We start from the raw sequence: 8,218 nt of genomic DNA, 5'->3' as shown, positions 1-8,218 counted from the left end.
CAGGAATGGCGGGGAGCGCTGTGCCCCCCGGCTGTGGGAGCAGGAGTGTGGATGGGCTCCGGGAATAGCGGGGAGGGGGCTGTGACCCCCGGCTGTGGGAACAGGAGTGTGGATGGGCTCCGGGAATAGCGGGGAGCGCTGTGAGCCCTCCCTGCCCCGGCCATAGGGGCATAGGGCAGGGGCTGGGGTATGGGTGTGCTTCAGCAACAGAGGCGAGGGCTGGGACCCCCTGGTTACAGGGATTGCGGTGTACCCGTGCCCTGACTGTAGGGGAGGGGGCTCTGACCCTCTTGGCTGTAGGGCCGGGGTTACAGATGTGTCCCATCTGTAGCTGAGGGGCTGAGACCCTCATGTGGGTGTATGGGGTGGGACACAGCCAGCTCCGCTGCAGAGAGAGCGGTCACAATCAGACCCGTCTGTAGGAAGGGGGATGAGACCCTTGTCCCTCGAGTTATAGGGGCTGGGACACAGATCTTGCATGGCTGTAGAGGCTGGAACACTGCGGGGGCTTTGGCTGCAGGGCAGGGAACTGGGGGGGAGACGTGGCTGTAACTGCTGGGGAAGAGCCTGGACAGGGCTCTGCTCCCACCCCAGCCATAGGGGAGGGATGCCAGCTCTGCCCCAGAGGCAGGAGAGGGGCTGGGACCCCCCGCTCTGGGGTCTGGGGCTGTACACCATCCTTAGTGTGGATAGTGGGATGCTCCAGGGGCCTCCAGCTGCAAGGGATTCCCAGCTACAAACTGTTCCTGCCTCTCTTCGCAAGCACTGTGGGATGTAGGGGTTTGTTCAGTCAAAGCTTTGCTCAGGTGGCCCAGCTGCTTATGGGGCCCATTCCCTTCTGAGCTCGTGTGCCCAGCCCTGCGTGCAGGACTCCCCTCCGAGCCCGTGTGGCCGTGCTTGGCTCCAGAGCTCTCCTCCAAGCCCTTGCCGGGGGTCCAGCCCTCCCCACTGCCATTGCCATGGGGGCAGACCCCGCAGGAGAAAACGCCCGCTCGCAGCTCTGCTGGGGCTGGGGAACACCGAGCAGCAAAACCCCCGGGAAGCCGGGGACAGAGAGTCTCCCCAGCCCCTCCCTGCCCAACGAAGAGCTGTGCCCTGAGCCCCGGCGGGGTTCGGCCCGGGTTCGGTTCGAAGAGGGGCGCGGGTGCGTTGGGGAGCTTTGGAGCCGCGCAAAGCTCCCTGCGGGGACAGGCTGGGACATTGCCAGTGACAGCACCCCGGGCCGGGCGCGCGGCCACCAGGTGGCACCTGGAACCCACGGACGTGGGCACGGAGACCCAGAGAGGGTGAGGGCACAGAGGGTGGGTGCGCAGGTACCTACAGAGGGTGAGGGCACAGAGGGTGGGTGCACAGGTACCCACAGAAGGTGGGTGTACTGGGACGGTGGGTGTGGGTGCCCGGGGAAGGTGGGCACACAGGTACCCAGGGACAGTGGGAAGGTATCCAGGGCTGGTGGATGCACAGGTACCCTGAGATAGTGAGCACACAGGTGCCCAGTGATAGTGCATGCACAGGTACCCTTGGACGGTGGGCACACAGGTATCCAGGGATGGTGGGTGCACAGGTACCCAGGGACAGTGGGTGCACAGGTACTCACAGAAGATGAGCACACAGGTACCTGAGGACGGTGGGTGCACAGGTACCCACAGACAGTGAGAAGATATCCAGGAATGGTGGGGGCACAAGTTCCCAGGGAATGTGAATTCACAGGTGCCTGGGGACAGTGGGTGCACAGGTACCCAGGCATGGTGAGCACACAGGTATCCAGGGATGGTGGGTGCACAGGTACCCAGGGAATGTGAATTCACAGGTACTCACAGACAGTGGGGGTTGCACAGGTACCCAGCAACAGTGGATGCACAGGTACCTGGGGAATGTGAAAGCACAGATACCCAGCATGGTGAGTGCACAGATACCCACAGAAGGTGGGCACAGAGGTTCTCCTAGAGGTGGGCACACAGCTCCATGGGGATGGTGAATACACAGGTACCCTGGGAAGGGGTGAGCAGGAGGTACCAGGGAAGATGTGTGCACAGGTAACTCACGCACCTGCAGCCTCCCAGGCATCCCTCACTCCCTGCCAGCCCTGTGCTCCAGCCAGCCCTGCAGAGCGGGTCCCTGCACCCTGCTTTGTTAGTGAGGGTCACTCAGCTAACAAGGCTCCCTTGGCTAACGAGGCTCCCTTGGCTCTTGCAGAGCGGGATGGGGCTGCCAGCTCCAGCCCAGTGTGCCCCTGGCTCCTGGGGCTCCCCACGCACCCTCTGGTGTTGCCAGCAACCCCGGCTGGGCAGGTGGAGCACAGGGGCTGCTCTGAGGGCAGTTGCCAGGGGATCAGGACGTGTCTGACCTGGGGGGCTCTGAGATCCCCCCTGTGGCTGGGGCAGCACGGGAGGAGCTGTGGGGAGGCAGGGGGCACCAGAGCAGGGCAGCCTGGGCACTGTGATATTAATACACATTTTCCCGTGGTGTTCTGGCACAATTTTCAGAGCCAAAGCCGGAGGGAGCTCCTGACACAGCCTGGGTTTGTTGCTCTCCCTCCTCACTCTCCCTCACCTCCAGATCCAGCGGTCCCCCCACCCCTGTGGCTCCCAGAGCACCAGGACGTGTTGCTGGAGCATCGTGTCCGTCTGTCCTTGAGCCGTGGGAGAGGAGAGGGGAGCTGCCCCCATCCCTGCCGGCATCAGCCCTCTCTCTCCACAGCATCTTCTCCGCCTGGGTTATCTAATGGCTGTGGCACAGCCTTTAAATGTCACCCACTAAAGAGAGCACGACGGCGTCCGGGAAGGGAGGGGAGGCTGGGTGAGACAGGATGGGAAAAACAGGAGCAAAACAGTATCGATTTCCAGCCAATTATCACTGTTATCAAAGCAGAGCAATTAAAGGATGAGGCCACATCGCCAATACCCGGCTGCCCCTCCGAGGCGAGGCGCGGGCTCAGCGGCTCTGTCAAACACACACGAACACACAAACACATCCGAGCGCCTCGTTCCCTCTGTCCGTGCGTGTCCGTGTGTGCTCGGGGCACACGCGTGTGCACACACACACACACACACACACACACACAGGGGTCCTGAGCTCCGCCGCGTCTGCTGAGCTTGTTTTCCCGGTGGAGTTAATCTCCCCAGCCTGTTCACCGCCTCGATCTCCGCGCAGCCAGGATGTGCCTCCCTCCATCTGGCTCTGGCTGAGCCCGGGGAGGGTGGGGGGCGCTGGGGACGGCTGGCAAAGCACTGAAGGGGCTGGAGCTGCGGGAACTTAGCGCGTTTCTCCTCCTCAGGTCGTCTAAAACGTTCTCTCTCCGTGTGCCCATCCCTCCTCCTCCATCCTCCTTCCCGCTGCCCCAAGGTGCGGGGCCTGGCTCCGACCCTGCTGTGCCCCAGGGCTCTCCCACGCTGCCAGCTGGGCACTCGCCCTGCGATGGGTTTGGCTTCTTACGCTCTTGCAGGATGGATGTCGGAGCCACATAGCTCCAAATCACCATCCCTGTCCTCGGTTTGTCCAGCTGCAGCCCAGGAGACTGAGGGGAGGCTCCTCGGGGGCTGCAGCTCCTCCCCAGGGCAGGCACAGGGGCAGGGGCTGAGCTCTGCTCTGGGACAGGGACAGGAGCCCAGCAAGGGCTGGAGCTGGGCCAGGCCTTGGCATGGAGCTCAGGGCAAGGTTCTGCCCCCCGAGGCTGCTGGGCACTGCCCAGGCTCCCCAGGGAATGGTGCCAAGGCTGCCAGAGCTCCAGGAGCTCCCAGGGGTGCTCAGGGTGGGGGTGTTGGGGTGGCTGTGCAGGGACAGGAGCTGCACTGGATGATGCTTGTTAGTCTTTTCTCACTCAGGATATTCCAGGATTTTCTGATTCTGTGATTCCATCACTGCTGGGTGGTGTTTGGGAGCACCAAAGATGCCAGCAGGGACCAGACCTCTGGCTCAAAATGCAGCCCAGAGCAGTAATGGGGGTTACACATGGGCTTTACACTATGTCACAGCACAGTGACCCAGTGGCCCTGGCACAGGGTGCCCAGAGCAGCTGGGGCTGCCCCTGGATCCCTGGCAGTGCCCAAGGCCAGGCTGGACAGGGCTTGGAGCACCTGGGACAGTGGAAGGTGTCCCTGCCATGGCAGGGGTGGCACAGGATAAGCTTTAAGGTCCCTCCCAACCCAAGCCAGCCTGGGGTTATACAAACACCCCCAGTGAACAGCCTGAGACATGGTGGTGTGGTTCCAGCACTGGGAGGGTCAAACCACAGCCAGGGGCAATCCCTGGTTGGGCAGACCCCCAAGCCTCCCCCTCCCAGCTTGGCAGCCTTGTCCCCAAGGGCTGCACCCCTCACATCCAGTGGCACAGCTTGAGGGCACCATCTCCAGCAGCCACCTCAGGAGATGCTTCCCGAGCATCTGGGGAGGAAGGGAAGCTGGGCTCTGGTCCTACTGCCTGGGAGGGAGTTTATAAAAAACCACAGAGGCTGACAACAGCAGAAACCCTTGTTCGGCTTTGGCCACACTTCTCTGCAGCTCAGAAGCCGCATGCTGGCTGTCACCACTGAGAATTGCTGCTTCCCTGGGGAATGAGCAGGACCTGAGCCCTGACACCCTGCCTGCTCCCTGGTCCCCCCCAGTGCCCTGTCCCCTGGCTGCTGGCTGTGCACAGCTAACACATTAACCTAGTGCTGCCCCCGGCCCCGCGCTCCCTGCCTGTGTGACACACATCTGGGCCAGCACAGAGGTGTAGGGGGGCATCAAATCCTTTTAAAAAGCTCAGTGGGTTAGAAACCCCCTTGCAATTACCACCTTCTCCTTGTCTGGTGCACACAAAGGACCCTCCGGGGCGCTGGGCATGTTCCTGACAAACCCAGCAGAGCCACGGGAGCCGGGAGGAAGGGACGGACGCAGGAGCCTTTTCAGACTCTGCTATTTGGTTGCAAACTGCTTAATTTCCTGAACAAAACGATATTTTTGTTGTTGTTGTTGTTTTGATGGAAAGGACAGCACTTTTTTGGCATGGTACAATCCCAGGGCTATTCATCCGTCACCACAGCAACGAGCTCCATCAATGGCCATCCGAGATTGCGGATGATTAGAGACAACATGTAAAAGGTGGAAGACGCTGGGCACCTCGAAAACCTCGTCTTCCCAAATGACTTGAATTATCCTCATTATTTCTCCCCGGCCAATTCTCTCCCCAGTCCGCAGGAGACGTCGCTGTTATATAAACACAGGAAGAGCCAAGTTATGAGAGCAGGCGGATGAGGAGGGAATGGTCCCTTCGGATGGGGACTGACCTGGAAAGCTCATGACATGGAGGATGAAACCCTCCGAGATGCTCAGGGCATCCTTCTGTGCCTGGAAGTGGAGAGGAGTGGGGCCACGCTGCTGTCAGGGCACTGGGACCATGGCTGAGCCTCGGGGTGGGGTGACCACAATTTCTGCTTTTCCCAGTCCTGCAACTCTTCCCTGAACTGTGCCAGCCCATTCCAGGGACACAGTGAGGAGCTTCGTGTTGGTTTGCACCTCAAGGACCCAGCCCATCACCACCACCAGTTTTTGGGGTAAACCAGAGATAAAGAGGTCACTGGAGCCTGGAGAAGGTGTGACATGTCCCAGTGGAGGGACTTCCCGTGGTGACAGTGTCCTGAAACATGGCAGCCCTGAAACTTTAATGCCCACCTGCAATATTCATGGTGCTTCCGACAGCAGCAAGGTGGGAATTGTGCAGAGCAGCCTGAATATTTCATGGGGGGCTCTGCTCTGGGATTTTGGGGACGGTTTCCTGCACTGCCAAGGCAGCCCCACCCTACCATGGAGTCTGAGCCATCCGGTGTGGAGGAAGAGTGATGACACCTGATCTGCAGCCAGAGAGTCCCTCAGAAATAACCAATGCATGTTTTGGCCCTGCCCAGGGTGGGAGGAGAAGTCACGTCCTTTTGGGCATCTCTCTGCTCTGGGGGGATCAGGAGACCCCAGGTCTGCAGGGTGACCTCCCAAGCTGGCTTTGGTGGCTGTCCCCCACTCTGAGTCCCACAGCACCACAGAGGGGCCCAAGTGCCCACCCTGGGCTGGGCTGTCCTGTGTCACTATGAGGGATAACTGTCCCCAGTCCTGTCCTCTCTGGCTGCTGCAGGGGCCATGTGGAGGCATGGGAGGTGACGGTCACACGGGTGGCTGGGATCCAGGTCAGCTCTCCATTGGGACATCCTCTGTGTGAGCCAGGTGCTCGCAGCCAGCCTTACACAGGATCCTGACCCAAACTGACCCGGCCCACGATGGCAAAAGGTCCCCAGAGCAGCGACACCACAATGGGGGGGAGGTGATGGTGACAACATCAGGAGACAGCAGCTCCTCCCTGCCCTCTGCAGCCCCCTTGGCTGCAGCCCTCCCTGAGCACTCCCTGCAGCTCTGGGGGCTGCTGGGGGGTGGCTGCCTCTGAAGGGAGCCCCAAGGGCAGCAGAGCCCACCATGGCAGGGACAGGGCTCAGGCACCCTCGTGGTTCCAGCAGAGCCACCAGCTCTGCAGAGCCATCATGGTGTGCACGTCCCCTCCTCTCTCTGTGCCTCAGTTTCCCCTCTGTACCCTGGGGATGAGCCCTCTGTCTAGGGCATTTTCCAGGACCTCAGGCGAGAGAATGGGATATCAGTTATAGGAATGTGCCCTCTGTTGATGGAGCAGCAAAACCGTCCTTTGTCCCCTCAAAAAGGAAATAAGCCCAGAAGTTTCTCTCCTCAATTAGGTGAAAAGCCACCTCATAGGACCTGGGGGACTTCACCTCAAACTTAAGGATAGCTAATTGGACAGGAGCCAAAAAGTCCTGACTGGGCAATTTACTAGAAAAAGAAGAGAACAAAGAAACTAATGGCTTTTGTGAGGTGTTTTACCAGGAGCAAGAACCTCTTGCATCTGGATTCGTTTTTCTCTGTAAGGAGTTTGTTACCCTGCCTTTTATTAAACCTTTTCGTTTCCAACACTGCAACAGAAGCCATCCTGCTGATTTTATGCCTCCAAAGGTAGCTGAGCTGTCTTGGGTGAGAAATAGATCTCCAAGAGCTCATGAGACCTGGCTCGAGGAGACTCCTATTACTATCAGTGGGCTCCTGACTCCATCCAAGGACAGACCCCAGCCCTGAGCACGCAGATGGGAAGGGTGGCCAGGGGACACACGAGTGCCCATCCTTCTCTTCATGGAAGGAACAGCACAAGGAGGCAGAGTGTGGATGCTTCCCCTGAGCCCAGCACCAGGCAGGATCACCTTTGCTGCCCTTCTGGAAGGTTCTGGGGCTTCTCCTTGGAGCAGGGGACTGAGAACTCCTGTCACCTCCCCTGAATGGCTCCTGTGGTGCAGGGACACGAGGGACAGCTCTGGCCCAGTGTGGGAAGGTGGCTGACCTTGTGGCAGTGGTTGGTCCTGGAGAGTGAACCCTGCACTGTTTTTTCCTCCTTTTCTGCCAGAGCCACCCTTGCTGTCCCCCAGTGCCAGTTGTGAGGTGCTGGCATCTCTGCTCTGGGACATTTGGGCCATTCAGGGCTCCATGTGCTGGCTCCTGGCTTGGGCTCTTCCCCTCCTTCAGTCCCCGCCGTGTCCCCAGTACCCCTGCTGAGGGAGCACCCCGTGGCCAGGACTGCACCCCAAATCCCACCTTCCCTCTGCTCCCCTTTGGGTCCCATGTGCTCCCCAGCATCCCCAGCACCTCAGGGCAGGGGAGGAATGGCCAAAACCACAACAGGGAGCCGTGGCTCTGATCAGGCTCGATTGAAGCCTATAATTAACAACAAGAGAAGATCGATAAGGGAAGCAGCTGCTCTGCAGCCAGGGACAGGGACAGGGACAGGGACAGGGACAGGGCCTGGGCCCCTCCTGCCGCCCGGGGGTGCCCCTCTCTGTCCCCCTGTGCCCCCTCGGTGCCGGGGCTCTGCTGCATCCCGCATTCCCGCAGGAGGAGGATGGGAGGTGCACGCGGAGGGCTCGGCCATGTCCCTGGGGGAACCAGCCACCACCAGGCTGGGGGTGACAACGGGGGGACCCCCCCTCATCCCACAGACCCCGGGCCACGCAGACAACGCAGCCGGAGCCCACGCTCCAGGTCAGGGAGCTGCGGGGTGGGAGAAGGAGTTAATTCCTACACCGAAAAGCTCTTTGCCGGCATCTCGTCTCTAATGGAAGAGTCATGTCGGATTAGCGGGAGGGCGGACGAGGCGCCGAGCGAACGCCCGGCCCGGCGGGCCCGGCCCCGGGGACAGC

Source organism: Geospiza fortis, unplaced genomic scaffold (genome assembly GCF_000277835.1).
Source record: "Geospiza fortis unplaced genomic scaffold, GeoFor_1.0 scaffold254, whole genome shotgun sequence".
NCBI lineage: Eukaryota > Metazoa > Chordata > Aves > Passeriformes > Thraupidae > Geospiza > Geospiza fortis.
This window is presented reverse-complemented; position numbering follows the sequence as displayed.